At 38.4% G+C, this 17734-nt stretch overlaps 1 long non-coding RNA gene across 1 annotated transcript in view; it reads right to left on the reverse strand.

The window, feature by feature from the left end:
* LOC114671065 (uncharacterized) overlaps positions 1–17222 on the reverse strand; it is an 82883-nt gene extending 65661 nt beyond the window's left edge. The window contains exon 1 of the long non-coding RNA XR_003720965.2: positions 17189–17222. This is a non-coding gene — a long non-coding RNA (uncharacterized LOC114671065). The remainder of the gene's footprint in view (positions 1–17188) is intronic.
* Positions 17223–17734: the final 512 nt, after the last annotated feature.

A 17734-nucleotide genomic window follows, 5' to 3' on the forward strand; every position in this document is an offset into this window, starting at 1 on the left:
TCTTGTTTCTCTCAGGCTTGTCAAAGATCAGATGGCTGTAGATGTGTGGTATTATTTCTGAGGACTCTGTTCTGTTCCATTGGTCTATATCTCTGTTTTGGTACCAGTACCATGCTGTTTTGGTTACTGTAGCCTTGTAGTATAGTTTGAAGTCAGGTAGTGTGATGCCTCCAGCTTTGTTCTTTTGACTTAGGATTGTCTTGGAGATGCGGGCTCTTTTTTGGTTCCATATGAACTTTAAAGCAGTTTTTTCCAATTCTGTGAAGAAACTCATTGGTAGCTTGATGGGGATGGCATTGAATCTATAAATTACCTTGGGCAGTATGGCCATTTTCACGATATTGATTCTTCCTATCCATGAGCATGGTATGTTCTTCCATTTGTTTGTGTCCTCTTTTATTTCACTGAGCAGTGGTTTGTAGTTCTCCTTGAAGAGGTCCTTTACATCCCTTGTAAGTTGGATTCCTAGGTATTTGATTCTCTTTGAAGCAGTTGTGAATGGGAGTTCATTCCTGATTTGGCTCTCTGTTTGTCTGTTACTGGTGTATAAGAATGCTTGTGATTTTTGCACATTAATTTTGTATCCTGAGACTTTGCTGAAGTTGCTTATCAGCTTAAGGAGATTTTGGGCTGAGACAATGGGGTTTTCTAAATATACAATCATGTCATCTGCAAACAGGGGCAGTTTGACTTCTTCTTTTCCTAACTGAATACCTTTGATTTCTTTCTCTTGCCTAATTGCCCTAGCCAGAACTTCCAACACTATGTTGAATAGGAGTGGTGAGAGAGGGCATCCCTGTCTTGTGCCAGTTTTCAAAGGGAATTTTTCCAGTTTTTGCCCATTCAGTATGATATTGGCTGTGGGTTTGTCATAAATAGCTGTTATTATTTTGAGGTACGTTCCATCAATACCGAATTTATTGAGCGTTTTTAGCATGAAGGGCTGTTGAATTTTGTCAAAAGCCTTTTCTGCATCTATTGAGATAATCATGTGGTTCTTGTCTTTGGTTCTGTTTATATGCTGGATTATGTTTATTGATTTGCGAATGTTGAACCAGCCTTGCATCCCAGGGATGAAGCCCACTTGATCATGGTGGATAAGCTTTTTGATGTGTTGCTGAATCCGGTTTGCCAGTATTTTATTGAGGATTTTTGCATCGATGTTCATCAGGGATATTGGTCTAAAATTCTCTTTTTTTGTTGTGTCTCTGCCAGGCTTTGGTATCAGGATGATGTTGGCCTCATAAAATGAGTTAGGGAGGATTCCCTCTTTTTCTATTGATTGGAATAGTTTCAGAAGGAATGGTACCAACTCCTCCTTGTACCTCTGGTAGAATTCAGCTGTGAATCCATCTGGTCCTGGACTTTTTTTGGTTGGTAGGCTATTAATTATTGCCTCAATTTCAGAGCCTGCTATTGGTCTATTCAGGGATTCAACTTCTTCCTGGTTTAGTCTTGGAAGAGTGTAAGTGTCCAGGAAATTATCCATTTCTTCTAGATTTTCCAGTTTATTTGCGTAGAGGTGTTTATAGTATTCTCTGATGGTAGTTTGTATTTCTGTGGGGTCGGTGGTGATATCCCCTTGATCATTTTTAATTGCGTCGATTTGATTCTTCTCTCTTTTCTTCTTTATTAGTCTTGCTAGTGGTCTGTCAATTTTGTTGATCTTTTCAAAAAACCAACTCCTGGATTCATTGATTTTTTGGAGAGTTTTTTGTGTCTCTATCTCCTTCAGTTCTGCTCTGATCTTAGTTATTTCTAGCCTTCTGCTAGCTTTCGAATGTGTTTGCTCTTGCTTCTCTAGTTCTTTTAATTGTGATGTTAGAGTGTCAATTTTAGATCTTTCCTGCTTTCTCTTGTGGGCATTTAGTGCTATAAATTTCCCTCTACACACTGCTTTAAATGTGTCCCAGAGATTCTGGTATGTTGTATCTTTGTTCTCATTGGTTTCAAAGAACATCTTTATTTCTGCCTTCATTTCGTTATGTACCCAGTAGTCATTCAGGAGCAGGTTGTTCAGTTTCCATGTAGTTGAGCGGTTTTGATTGAGTTTCTTAGTCCTGAGTTCTAGTTTGATTGCACTGTGGTCTGAGAGACAGTTTGTTATAATTTCTGTTCTTGTACATTTGCTGAGGAGTGCTTTACTTCCAATTACGTGGTCGACTTTGGAGTAAGTATGATGTGGTGCTGAGAAGAATGTATATTCTGTTGATTTGGGGTGGAGAGTTCTATAGATGTCTATTAGGTCTGCTTGCTGCAGAGCTGAGTTCAATTCCTGGATATCCTTGTTAACTTTCTGTCTCGTTGATCTGTCTAATGTTGACAGTGGAGTGTTGAAGTCTCCCATTATTATTGTATGGGAGTCTAAGTCTCTTTGTAAGTCTCTAAGGACTTGCTTTATGAATCTGGGTGCTCCTGTATTGGGTGCATATATATTTAGGATAGTTAGCTCTTCCTGTTGAATTGATCCCTTTACCATTATGTAATGGCCTTCTTTGTCTCTTTTGATCTTTGATGGTTTAAAGTCTGTTTTATCAGAGACTAGTATTGCAACCCCCGCTTTTTTTTGTTCTCCATTTGCTTGGTAAATCTTCCTCCATCCCTTTATTTTGAGCCTATGTATGTCTCTGCGTGTGAGATGGGTCTCCTGAATACAGCAGACTGATGGGTCTTGACTCTTGATCCAGTTTGCCAGTCTGTGTCTTTTAATTGGAGCATTTAGTCCATTTACATTTAAGGTTAAGATTGTTATGTGTGAACTTGATCCTGCCATTATGATATTAACTGGTTATTTTGCTCGTTAGTTGATGCAGTTTCTTCCTAGCCTCGATGGTCTTTACATTTTGGCATGTTTTTGCAATGGCTGGTACCGGTTGTTCCTTTCCATGTTTAGTGCTTCCTTCAGGGTCTCTTGTAAGGCAGGCCTAGTGGTGACAAAATCTGTAAGCATTTGCTTATCTGTAAAGGATTTTATTTCTCCTTCACTTATGAAACTTAGTTTGGCTGGATATGAAATTCTGGGTTTAAAATTCTTTTCTTTAAGAATGTTGAATATTGGCCCCCACTCTCTTCTGGCTTGGAGAGTTTCTGCCGAGAGATCTGCTGTTAGTCTGATGGGCTTCCCTTTGTGGGTAACCCGACCTTTCTCTCTGGCTGCCCTTAAGATTTTTTCCTTCATTTCAACTTTGGTGAATCTGGCAATTATGTGTCTTGGAGTTGCTCTTCTCGAGGAGTATCTTTGTGGCGTTCTCTGTATTTCCTGGATTTGAATGTTGGCCTGCCCTACTAGGTTGGGGAAGTTCTCCTGGATGATATCCTGAAGAGTGTTTTCCAACTTGGTTCCATTTTCCCCCTCACTTTCAGGCACCCCAATCAGGCATAGATTTGGTCTTTTTACATAATCCCATACTTCTTGCAGGCTTTGTTCATTTCTTTTTCTTCTTTTTTCTTTTTTTTTTTTTTTTTTTTTTGTTTTTTTTTTTGAGACGGAGTCTCGCTCTGTCGCCCAGGCTGGAGTGCAGTGGCCGGATCTCAGCTCACTGCAAGCTCCGCCTCCTGGGTTCACGCCATTCTCCTGCCTCAGCCTCCCGAGTAGCTGGGACTACAGGCGCCCGCCACCACGCCCGGCTAGTTTTTTGTATTTTTTAGTAGAGACGGGGTTTCACCGTGTTAGCCAGGATGGTCTCGATCTCCTGACCTCGTGATCCGCCCGTCTCGGCCTCCCAAAGTGCTGGGATTACAGGCTTGAGCCACCGCGCCCGGCCTTTCTTCTTTTTTCTTTTGGTTTCTCTTCTCGCTTCATTTCATTCATTTGATCCTCAATCGCAGATACTCTTCCTTCCAGTTGATCGAGTCGGTTACTGAAGCTTGTGCATTTGTCACGTATTTCTCGTGTCATGGTTTTCATCTCTTTCATTTCGTTTATGACCTTCTCTGCATTAATTACTCTAGCCATCAATTCTTCCACTTTTTTTTCAAGATTTTTAGTTTCTTTGCGCTGGGTACGTAATTCCTCCTTTAGCTCTGAGAAATTTGATGGACTGAAGCCTTCTTCTCTCATCTCGTCAAAGTCATTCTCCATCCAGCTTTGATCCGTTGCTGGCGATGAGCTGCGCTCCTTTGCCGGGGGAGATGCGCTCTTATTTTTTGAATTTCCAGCTTTTCTGCCCTGCTTTTTCCCCATCTTTGTGGTTTTATCTGCCTCTGGTCTTTGATGATGGTGATGTTCTGATGGGGTTTTGGTGTAGGTGTCCTTCCTGTTTAATAGTTTTCCTTCTAACAGTCAGGACCCTCAGCTGTAGGTCTGTTGGAGATTGCTTGAGGTCCACTCCAGACCCTGTTTGCCTGGGTATCAGCAGCAGAGGCTGCAGAAGATAGAATATTTCTGAACAGCGAGTGTACCTGTCTGATTCTTGCTTTGGAAGCTTCCTCTCAGGGGTGTACTCCACCTGTGAGGTGTGGGGTGTCAGACTGCCCCTAGTGGGGGATGTCTCCCAGTTAGGCTACTCAGGGGTCAGGGACCCACTTGAGCAGGGAGTCTGTCCCTTCTCAGATCTCAACCTCCTTGTTGGGAGATCCACTGCTCTCTTCAAAGCTGTCAGACAGAGTCGTTTGCGTCTGCAGAGGTTTCGGCTGTGTTTGTTATTGCCCTGTCCCCAGAGGTGGAGTCTACAGAGACAGGCAGGTTTCCTTGAGCTGCTGTGAGCTCCACCCAGTTCGAGCTTCCCAGCAGCTTTGTTTACCTACTTAAGCCTCAGCAATGGCGGGCGCCCCTCCCCCAGCCTCGCTGCTGCCTTGCCGGTAGATCACAGACTGCTGTTCTAGCAATGAGGGAGGCTCCGTGGGCGTGGGACCCTCCCGGCCAGGTGTGGGATATGATCTCCTGGTGTGCCTGTTTGCTTAAAGCGCAGTATTGGGGTGGGAGTTACCCGATTTTCCAGGTGTTGTGTGTCTCAGTTCCCCTGGCTAGGAAAAGGGATTCCCTTCCCCCTTGCTTCCCAGGTGAGGCAATGCCTCGCCCTGCTTCAGCTCTTGCTGGTCGGGCTGCAGCAGCTGACCAGCACCGATCGTCCGGCACTCCCCAGTGAGATGAACCCAGTACCTCAGTTGAAAATGCAGAAATCACAGGTCTTCTGTGTCGCTCGCGCTGGGAGTTGGAGACTGGAGCTGTTCCTATTCGGCCATCTTGCTCCGCCCCAGAAGTTTTCAACTCCTATAGTTAAGTGCTAAGGAGTGTGATTGCTGGATCGTATGGTAAGAATATGTTTTGTTTGTAAGAAACTGCCAGACTGTTTTGCAAATGGCTGTACCATTTTGCATTCCCACCACCAGTGAATGAAAGTTCCTGTTGCTACACATCCTTGCCAGCATTTGATACTGTTAGTGTTCTGGATTTTGACCATTTTAATGAATATGTAGTGGTATCACATTATTGCTTTAATTGGCATTTTCCTGATGATGTAGGATGTGGAGCATCTTTTCATATGCTTAATTTTCATCTGTATGTCTTCTTTGATGAGGAGTTCCTTAAGGTCTTTGGCCCATTTATAATTGAGTTGTTTGTTTTCTTGTTGAGTTTTAAGAGTTCTTTGTATATTTTGGATAACAATTATTTATCAGATATGTCTTTTGCAATGATTTCCTCTCAGTCTGTGGTTTGTCGTCTCATTCTCTTGACCTTGTCTTTCACAGAGTAGACGTTTTAAATTTTAATGAAGTACAGCTTATCAATTCTTTCTTGCATGGATCATGACTTTGATGTTGTATCTAAAAAAGTCATCACCCTATTCAAGGCTATCTGGGTTTTCTCCTGTGTTATATTCTTGGGGTTTTATGGTTTTCCATTTTGTAATCAGTTCTATTATCAACTTTGAGTTAATCTTTTTTAATTTTTAATTTTTGTGGTTCCATAGTAGGTATATATATTATGTATTGCATGAGATGGGGCACATGAGATTTTTTTGATACAGGCATGCAATGCATAATAATCACATCAAGTAATATGGGGTATCCATCCCCTCAAACATTTACCCTTTGTGTTACAAATAATCTAATTATAGTCTTAGTTATTTTTAAATGTACAATTAAATTATTATTGACTATAGTCACCCTGTTGTGCTATCACATATTAGGTGTTATTTATTCTTTCTATTTTTTTTGTACCGATTAATCATCCCCACTTCCCACCCTCTCCACTTGTCTTCTCAGCCTTTAGTAACCATCCTTCTACTCTCTATCTCCATGAGTTCAGTTGTGTTGATTTTTAGGTACCACAGATAAGTGAGAACGTGTGATGTTTGTCTTTCGGTGCCTGGCTTATTTCACTTAGCATAATGACCTCCAGTTACATCCATGTTGTGGCAAATGTCTGGATCTCATTCATTTTCATGTCTGAACAGTACTCCATTATGTATATGTACCATATTTTCTTTATCTACTTGTGATGGCTAATATTGAGTGTCAACTTGATTGGATTGAAGGATGCAAAATATTTTTCCTGGGTGTGCCTGTGAAGGCGTTGCCAAAGGAGATTAACATTTGAGTCAGTGGACTGGGAGAGGCAGACCCTATCCTCAGTCTGGGTGGGCACAATCTAATCAGCTGCCAGTATGGCCAGAATAGAAGCAGGCAGAAGAACATGAAAAGACTAGAATGGTTTAGTCTTCTGGTCTACATCTTTCTCCCGTGCTGAATGCTTCCTGCCCTTGAACATCGGATTCCAAGTTCTTCAGCTTTGGGACTCAGACTGGCTTCCTTGCTTCTCAGCTTACAGACAGCCTATTGTGGGACCTCACCTTGTGGTCGTGTGAGTCAATACTCCTTAATAAACTCCCCTTTATATATACATCTATCCTATTAGTTCTGTCCCTCTAGAGAACCCTGACTAATACACCATTCATCTGTTGATGGACACTGATATGGTTTGGCTGCATCCCCCATACAAATCTCATCTTGAATTCCTATGTGTTGTGGAAGGGACTCGGTGGGAGATAATTCAGTCATGGGGAGAAGTCTTTCCAATGCTGTTCTAGTGATAGTGAACAAGTCTCATGAGATCTGATCATTTTATAAAGAGGAGTTCCCCTGCACGAATTCCCTCTTTGCCTGCTGCCATCTATGTAAGATGACCCTTGCTCCTCCTTGCCTTCCTCCATGATTGTAAGGCCTCCCCAGGCACATGGAACTGTTAAGTCCAATAAACCTTTTTTTTTGTAAATTGCCCAGTCTTGGGTATGTCTCTATCAGCAGCATGAAAATGGACTAATAGAGACACTTAGATTGCATCCAAATCTTGTCTATTGTGAAGAGTGCTGCAAAAATTATGGGAGTGCAAATATCTCTTCCATATACTGATTTCCTTTCTTTGGGGTATATATACAGCAGTGGAATTGCTGGATCATATGGTGGCTCAATTTTTAGTTTTTTGAGGAACCTCCAAACTGTTCTCCATAGTGGTTGTACTGATTTATATTCCCACCAACAGTGTGTGAGGGTCCCCTTTCCTCCACATCCTCGCCAGCATTTGTTATTGCCTGTTTTATGGATATAAACCATTTAATTGAGTTGAGGTGATATCTCATTGTAGTTTTGATTTGTATTCCTCTGATGATCAATAATATTGAACACCTTTTCATATATCTGCTTGCCATTTGTATGTCTTCTTTTGAGAACTGTCTATTCAAATCTTTTGCCCATTTTTAATCAGATTATTAGATTTTTTTTTTCCCCATAGAGTTTGTTTGAGATCCTTGTATATTCTGGTTTTTAATCCCTTGTCAGATGGGTGGTTTGAAAATATTTTCTCCCATTCTATGGGTTGTCTCTTCACTTTGCTGATTGTTTCCTTTGCTGTGCAGAAGCTTTTAAATTCGAGGTGATCCCATTTGTCCACTTTTGCTTTGGTCGCCTGTACTTACAGAGTACTACTCAAGAAATTTTTGCTGAGACCAATGTCTTGGAGGGTTTTCCAAATGTTTTCTTGTAGTATTTTCATAGTTTGAGGTCTTAGATTTAAGTGTTAAATCTATTTTGATTTTATTTTTGTATATGGTGAGAGATAGGGGTTTAGTTTCATTCTTCTTCATATGGATAGCCAGTTTTCCCAGCACCATTTATTGAAGAGACCATTTTTTCCCCAGTGGTTGTTCTTGGCACTTTTTTGAAAAGTGAGTTCACGGTAGGTGTGTGGATTTGTTTCTGGGTTCTCTATTTTGTTCTATTAGTCTGTGTGTCTATGTATCATAAGGGTGGTAGTGGTTTCTTGCTGTTCTCTGGCTTGCCTCACTCTTCTATGTTGGCTCTCAGTTCTTCCAGTCACTTGTGTGACTAATTCCTTGAATTAATTTCTGTTGTAAATTCCAGAAGTGGATTCTATTTTCCTGGTGGGTTCTTTATTGATTTATGTGTGTAAAATCTTTAATCTAGTACCTGGTTAGTAATAATTTCTTCTATATGGTGGGTTTAAATAAATATCAACTAAGTAGAAATTAGCAAATCCTAAGCATTTTAAGTATGAGAAAAATGCCACAAGCTTATAAACTTTTATTCACAATTCTAAAATCTATAAAGCTCTGAAAACTGAGTTTTGTTTTTTAAAAAAACAACAGTCTTTAAAAAACAGTTTGTGGTAAACTCATTTGATTACAAATTCTGACTTGAACTGACATGAAGCTATTTATAGCATTTATATACCTCCTTTAGTGTGACTTTATAAGTTTCATTGCAGAAAATTTAATATATTTGACTCCAGGAGACTTATCAGGCTCCACTGGGGATGTTATGTAATAAATGAAATGTGCATATAAATTCTAAAAGATTCTGAATTTAGAAATCCATTGTACCCAAGGGTTTAGAGTAAGGGATTGTGTGGTTATACAGATTTCAGAAAAAGAAGAGGTTATCTCTGAAATGGGCCTTGCAGAATTGGTAGAATGGCAGATATAGGAGGTAAAGGCTATATATATATATGTGTATGTGTGTGTGTGTGTATGTGTGTATGTATATATAGCCTATATATGTATATATATGTATATATATAGAGAGAGCATATATATATAGAGAGAGAGAGAAAGAGAGAGAGTAGCTTTTGTAAAAGGGGTTGAGTTCTTGATTTGATTCTCAGCTCGGTCGCTGTTAATGTATCGCAGCGCTGCTGATTTGTGTACATTAATTTTGTATCCCGAAACTTTTCTGAATTCATTATCAGTTCTAGGAGTTTTTCAGAGGAATCTTTAGGGTTTTCTAGGTATATGATCATATCAGCAAACAGTGAGAGTTTGACTTCCTCTTTACTGATTTGGATGCCCTTTATTTATTTCTCTTGTCTGATTGCTCTAGCTAGGATTTCCAGTACTATGTTGAATAGACGGGGTGAGAGTGGGCATCCTTGCCCTGTTTCAGTTCTCAGAGGGAATACTTTAAACTTTTCCCTGTTCAGTATTATGTTAGCTCTGGGTTTGTAATAGATAGCTTTTATTACATTGAGGTATGTCTCTTTTATGTTTATTTTGCTGAGGATTTTAATCATAAAGCAATGCTAGATTTTGTCAAATGTTTTTTCTGCAACTAGATGGTCATGTGATTTTTGCTTTTAATTCTGTTTATGTGATGTATCACATTTATTGACTTGTGTGTGTTAAACCATCCCTGCAACCCTAGTATGAAACCCACTTGATCATGGTTGATTATCTTTTTGATATGCTGTTGGATTCAGTTAGCTTAGTATTTTGTTAAGGATTTTTACATCTATGTTCATCAGGGATATTGGTCTGTAGTTTTGTTTTTTTGTTATGTCCTTTCCTGGTTTTGATATTAGAGTGATACTGGCTTCACAGAATGACTTAGAGAGGATTCCCTCTTTCTCTATCTTGTAGAATAGTGTCAATAGGACTGGTACAAATTCTCTTTGAATGTCTGATAGAATTCAGCTGTGAATACATCTGCTCCTGGACTTTTTTTTGTTGGTCATTTTTTAAATTACCATTTCATTCTTACTGCTTGTTATTGGTCTGTTCAAGGAATATACTTAACCAAGGAGGTGAAAGACCTCTACAAGAAAAACTACAAAACACTGCTGAAATAAATCATAGATGGCACAAACAAATGGAAACACATTCCATGCTCCTGGATGGGTAGAATCGATATTGTGAAAATGACCGTACTACCAAAAGCAATTTACAAATTCAACACAATTTCCATCAAATTGCCACCATCATTCTTCACAGAACTAGAAAAAAATTCCTAAAATTCATATGGAACTAAACAGGAGCCCACATAGCCAAAGCAAGACTAACTGAAAAGAATAAATCTGGAGACATCACATTACCTGACTTCAAACTATACTATAAGGCCATAGTCACCAAAACAACACGGTATTTGTATAAAAATAGGCACATAAACCAATGGAATATAATAGAGAACCCAGAAGTAAAGTTGCATACTTACAGCCAACTGATTTTTGACAAAGCAAATGACATAAAGTGGGGAAAGGACACCCTATTCAACAAATGGTGCTGGGATAATTGGCAAGTCACATGTAGGAGAAAGAGACTGGATTCTCATCTCTCATTTTATACAAAAATCAACTTGAGATGGATCTGGGACTTAAATCTAAGACCTGAAAATATAAAAATTCTAGAAGATAACATCGGAAAAACCCTTCTAGACATTGGCTTAGACAAAGACTTTATGACCAGGAACCCAAAGCAAATGCAACAAAAACAAAGATAAGTAGGTGGGACTTAATTAAACGAAAGAGCTTCTGCACAGCAAAAGGAACAGTCAGCAGAGTAAACAGACAACCCACAGAGTGGGAGAAAATCTTCACAATTTATACATCCAACAAAGGACTAATATCCAGAATCTACAAGGAACTCAAACAAATTAGCAAGAAAAAAACAGTCCCATCAACAAGTAGACTAAGGAAATGAATAGACAATTCTCAAAATATACAAATGGCCAACAAATATATGAAAAAATGCTCAACAGCACTAATTAACAGGGAAATGCAAATAAAAACCACAATGCAATACCATCTTACTCCTGCAAGAATAGCCATGATAAAAAAAATAACAAAAATCATAGATGTTGGTGTGGATGTGGTAAAAAGGGAACACTTCTACACTGCTGGTGGGAATATAAAGTAGTGCAGCCACTATGAAAAACAGCGTGGAGAGTCCTTCAAGAACTAAAAGTAGAACTACCATTTGATCCAGCAATCCCACTACTGAATATTTACCCAGAGGAAAAGAAGTCATTATATGAAAAAGATATTTGCACATGCATGTTTATAGCAGCACAGTTCAGAATTGCAGAAATATGGAACCAGGCCAAATGCCCATCAGTCAACTAGTGGATAAAGAAATTGTGGTATATATATGATGGAATACTACTCAGCCCCCAAAAAGGAACAAATTAATAGCATTCACAGCAACGTGAATGTAACTGGAGGCTATTATTCTAAGTGAAGTAACTCAGGAATGAAAAACCAAACATTGTATGTTCTTATTCATAGGGAGTTAAGCTATGAAGATTCAAAGGCATAAGAATGACATAATGGACTTTGGGGACTCGGGGGAAAGGCTGGGAAAGGGATCAGGATAAAAGACTACAAATTAGGTTCAGTATATACTGCTAGGGTGATGGGTATACCAGAATCTCACAAATTACCACTGAAGAACTTAGTCATGTAACCAAATGCCACCTGTTTCCCCAAAACCTATGGAAATAAAAAATTTTAAAAAAGAGAAAGTTATAAATAAAAGCATAGAAAAAGGGAAAAATGAGAAACATGGAAAAATTGTAAATAGGAGGAGGAGATAAATGAGAATAAGTAGGATATAAATTATAAAAAATTATCTAATGTTGAATAATATTGATAAGAAATTGAGAACCTTTCAAGAATTTTGAGTACAGAGTAACTTAAATGACATTGTGCTAAAAGAACATTAAACTAAGTGGCTGGCTTAATAAGACAAATTTGGGAGATGGGATACATTCAACAGGCTGCTTTAATAGAATGGGCAAGTAAAATTGAAATGAGTTGGTGGTATGGCAAACAAAGTACAAATATAGAATCTACAATATTTGGTAATTAACTGAATATAGGGGAAGGGAAGGGTATCTTAGATAACTAAGTTCTCACGCTACTGAAAGAATAGTGCTACCATTAGTAGAAATATACAAGATAGTGGGAGGAGCAAGGTTTGGGAGAAGACATTTTTAAGCTAGGACATATGGGGGAGCTCAAATATTAAAGCCATCTGGAAATGATGGGATATTATGAGACAGCATGTGAATATCTGCTTTCTTACAGTCATTTATTGAGTCATAAGGTTGTGAGAAAAGCATTTCCCAGTATGTTCTTCATTCGAAATTAGCATATAGAAATCAGACTTCAGAACTGATAGATTTGCTTTGGTAAAGCTCTTCAAAACAAAAGCTTTGCCAATGTTTGAATTTAAATAAATTCCTATAACTAAGAACAGAAACTCCTATTTTCATATTAACAAATTCACTTCCTCAGCACATATGCCACAGTTCCAGAATTACAAATTGAATGAATACACAGTTATGAAAAGAAATTCCAAAGTGATTTTATGGTTTTGATTCCTTGTGAGTTTGGAATTATTCTAAGGTGATCTGAAAATTCTTATTCCTCAAAAGTAGTTTATTAAATAGACATCTATCCCTTTCCTTTGAGAAATGTCAATCACAAAACCACAGTCATATTTTTGTCATTGCTCAAGTACCATAGAAATTGCAGTGTCATAGAAACAGATGCACTTCTCTAATTATAGAGATGGTGACTTTGTTTATAGGCAAATGCAGTTTTCAAACATACAACTAATTCCTTTATATTAACTGGGTCTCCTGTGGCTAGAGTGAAGTTAGCTATCATAAATCTACACAAGGACACCTGTATTAGTTCACTAGGGCTGCCTTAAGAAAATACCACAAACTGAGTGGCTTAAAAAGACACATTTATTGTCTTGGTTTTGGAGACTAGAAGCTTGAAAGCAAAGTATCAGCAGGTGGGTTCCTTTTGAGGGCTGCGGGGGTACGAGTTGTTCCAGGCCTCTTTTCTTGACTTGTAGATGGCCCTCATCTCCCCTGTCTCTTCACATAGTCATCCCTGGGTACATGTCTGTCTCTGTCCAAGTTTTCCCTTTTACGAGGACACAGTCATATTGGATTAGGGCCCACCTTCCAGGTCCCATTTTAATTTAATCAGCTCTGTAAAGACTATACCTTAAAATAATGTTACTTTCGAGGTACTTGGGGTGGAACTCCAATATGGGTCTTTTTGGGGGAGTGGGGTGGACACAATCATCATAGGTGTGTTCATATGACTCATGCATCACTTGCCCCCACTGCCGAGCAGGTGGGATGGAACTCCTGGATGACAGGCTGACACAGACAGTTCTTTCAAGGAGGAAAACTAATAATCAATGGAAAGATGATTATTTGTTCACTGGGTCCTCTTTACTATAAGACAAAAGATATTCTTTCCAAAAAAATATAACCCGGACACATCATAATTATCTATCTGTCAGTAAAAGCAATAACTTAGCTTTAAAAAAAATTCGGGAGAGTTTTTATTTTATTTATTTGTCATAATTAACTTTTATTTAACTTAATTACAAGTTTCTGATGATAGGGCATGGTCTTATGCCCAACATACAGTTGTTCTTATGCCTAACATATTGTAAGTTTGTTAAATGAGTAAACAAATGAACAAATAGTTTATGACATTCTGTTGTATACCATTGCATTATCATCTGGAGAGAAGAAAGAGAAAGAGGAAACAAATAATGGAATGACATAATCCTCTCTGTAAATAAAATAAAAATAAAGATTATAGAATATTAGAATTTGGAGACCATTGTAGGAGAAATTCAGTCTCTTACAATGGAGAATTGATGTTCAAACAGATCAACGTTTCTGAGATCATAGGGGTGGTTAGTATCAGGCTTAGGAATAATATGGTATAGTGGAGGCACTTTGAAATCAGAGTTTTTGTTGCTGCCGTTTTTTATACAGGCATTATTTAGATCTGCAGGTCAGTTAAGGATTGGCTGATCTCAGCTGGGCTCAGCTGGGTGACTGTTGATGTCATCTAGGCTCTCTCATGTGCTCTCAGCTGATCTAGGCTGGGCTTGGCTGGGGTGATTTGGCTTTGTCCTTCATGTCTTTCATTTTCCTTTCGGGATCAATGGGCCAAGTTGGGTATGTTTTCATGGCAATGACAGAGGAGCAAGAGAGCAAGCCCAATTGTTGCAAGCATTTTCCAAGCTTTTAGTTATGTTATGTTGCTAATATTTCATTGGTAAAGTCAAAGGGCTGATCCCAAGGCGAAGGAGGAGGATATACTTTCATTCTTCAATGGGAGAAACAATGAAGTCACATGACAAAGGCCACAGATAAGAGGGGAGGCTATGAAGAATTGAGGCCAATAATCTACCACAAACGATGAAAGATGGGGACTGAGAGATAGAAGGTGGGAATTTATAAGATGTGTGCTTTTCCCCTCAAGAATACAGTAAACAAAATCTCGGCTCTACTGTGTAACATTGTGAAAATTGGCTATCTAGCTTCAGTTTCTTCGTCTATAAGCAGAGATTAACAATATCTATATTGCTGTATAATTGTGAAGAATATGGAGATGTTATTTATAAAACTTCATCATGTAGTATATTTTGAATTTGTTAGATTCCTTTCCTCTTCTCCTTCAGGGTACTATTTCAGGGTATACATACCTAAAAAACTAGAAGACCATTACAAAGCAAAAAATTTTGGGTGTTTGTTTAAATGTTTGTGCTCTTTACCAGTGAAGCCACCTTGTCCTCTAGTCTTCTTTGGTGGGAGGTTCTGATTAGAATTCAGTCTCTTTCCTTGTTATACGTCTGTTCAAATGTTCTATTTCTTCTTGTGTCAGTTATTGTAGTTTGTGTTTTACTAGGAATTTGTTTCATCTAAGCTTCTGAATTTGTTAGCATACAATTGCTCAAAGTATTGTCTTATAATCCTTTTATTTCTGCAAGGTAAGCAATGATGGCCACATGTTCATTTCTGATTCTGTTTCATAGCTTTTGATGTACCCCAAGTCTTCTAATCCATTGCAGTCATTATTCTTATTGATGTTGTATTAACGCATCCCTGTTCAGCGAGAGCAGCAGGCTGGCTCCTGTGTCTGGGTGACACCACTTCATGAGCCCATGGCAGCATCTTTGATCTGTGAGACACTGAGATGTACTAGTCCATTCTCACACTGGTATAAAGACATACCTGACACTTGGTAATTTATAAAGAAAAGAGGTTTAATTGGCTCATGGTTCTGCAAATATATACATAATGATTTATTGTGCATTACTGATTGCACATTAATGTAGAGGAGGAAAAAATAAGGGGAAAATTTCTTGACATGAAGAGGATATTAAACAAAGATGAATGGACAGGAATAGAAAGGGTCTTCCAAGGATAGAGGGGGACTGGTGTAAAATAAAATGAGGAAATGGTGTTGAAATAAGTAAGTTCAGAAAATAGTCTCATGATAGCGCCTTCTCCCTGTGTGGGATACTAGGGTAGGAGGCATGTGCCAAATGGGTCTTGAAAAAATTTGCAAGATATTTCTTGTCTTATGTCTGTCCAGTACTTTTTCTTCTCCTAGGATTCTTTAGAGATTTGTAAAACTGGAAGAAGATCTAAAGAGATTCAGATGACATGTTCTTTGCTTCTCTCCTACTTTCTGATCTTTTCCATTTATTCTAATCTTTGCTCTGGACATATATACCATTGTGTTCTTTATTCATTAAGCATTTATCACCGGCCAACTATGTGCAAAATATTATATCTGATTTGAGGTGATGAGTTAGTGGTGGTGGGATGCGTGTACAGAGATATATGACAAAGGTTTCTGCTGTCCGGAAACTAGATATTCTCAAGTTGTTCCTTCCACCCACCCACAGTAATTTACATTCTTCTTTCTTGCGCTATCTGCTTTGTTTTTTATCTCAGGCTGACCTCTATGAAAAGGATCAACTGAGCTCTGTTTCTTCTGGCTTCCATTTGAGTTCAGTTGATTGGATGCACCAGTAAGGGGGAAGAGAGTTTGATTTCTGCCCTGCGGGCCTGAGATTTGGCAGTGGCTGGGTTTATACAAGTCACAGATCCCATCCAGCACCCAGACCTTTCCTACAGCTACAGCTACGGCTCTCCTGAGTTCTGGTAACTGCTCCTTCTCTTACCCCTTTAGGCCTAGAGGTAGTAATAGCTTCCACTGTTGCCAGTCCTGAGGTGCTTCATCAATAGTTGTTGGTTTCCCTTAATCCCACCCATACATTTGTAGATAATCCCTTCACTAATCCTTCTTAAATTACTACTTCTGATTGTGCCATCTGTGTTCTGTAGGAATGCTGGCTGATACACCTTCCTACTGTAAAGCCAATATGTGAGTTGAGAGACAGATGGTGGTAATGTGCTTTCCTTCTGAGTACAAGGTTTGCTGGATTAGTGATACCCAATTTATATATATATATTTTTGTACATTTTCCTTTTTGTTTGGAAGATGCTTTTTATTTTTGCTATTTGTCTTCTCTGAGATACTAAAGATAGCATGTACAGTGTAGTATAGTAGCTTTTCCTTTCCTCCCTCCCTCCCTTCTTCCTCTCTCTCTCCCTCTCTCTCTCCTTTCTTCCCTCTCTCCCTTTCTTTCATTCTTTCTTTGTTTCCACATATTTTATTTTAAATATGACAATATACATACACACATATTTAAAATTCACCTTCTACATTATTAGACAAGCTCTTCCTCTAAATGCTGGTTTTTCACAAATTATTTTCATTTGTGTAATCTAAGTCATAAAATTCAAACTGCTAGTAGCGGTAACCACTTTATATTATTATCCCTGTGTATATAAAAGGCACTATGCAAAGTATTACACATATTATATTTAATCCTCACAACTAATTGATATTATTTAATTCATTTAACATCTGAGAAAATACGAAGATTAAATAAGTAGCTCAAGGTTAAATAGCAGTAATTTGCATAACCAAGATATGAACAAAACTTAGTCTTACTCCCATCTCCCATGACATTTTCATTTCAAAACCCCTCTTCTACTTTTCTGACTCTGTTTTTCTCATCTGCCCTTTCTATCAGCCATTAAACATTGCACATGATCTTACCTTAGCTCCAGGAGTTCCTTCACAGTCTTTGAACAAGTCTTTGCATCTCTTTACTGAATTACATAAGTACTTATTTTTGTGGAAAAAATGTTTATGACTACCAGCATTTGTCATTCTTTCTTCTCAACTGCTACGTGCAGGAAAAACAAGAAGGCAACCTCTGAGATGTAATCAATGTTTGGACAAAACAATAGGACTGGTGTTCTGAGGAAAGATATTAGCATTAAGGCCAGATAATTTGGTGCCCATTTTATATGAAAACAATAAAATACTGGTATTTTTTATTCATGCATTATACCTCCTCATGCCGTATACTTCACTCTCAATCATCTCCTTGCACTCTTGCAATCTGTTGCCAAATCTTATATATCCTAACTTTCCAGTATCTCAAGTATTTCTTTTTTCTCTATCCCTGCTATAATTTCCTTTAAAAAGTTTGTTCAATGATGCTTTTGAAATAGTAATAGTTTGCAAACTTTAATGTGTGATGTCTTATTTTTTCTTTTTCCTCTATTGTCAAACTCAGTGTAACTTGTGAACCTCATT

This window comes from Macaca mulatta, chromosome 11, assembly GCF_049350105.2.
Source record: "Macaca mulatta isolate MMU2019108-1 chromosome 11, T2T-MMU8v2.0, whole genome shotgun sequence".
NCBI lineage: Eukaryota > Metazoa > Chordata > Mammalia > Primates > Cercopithecidae > Macaca > Macaca mulatta.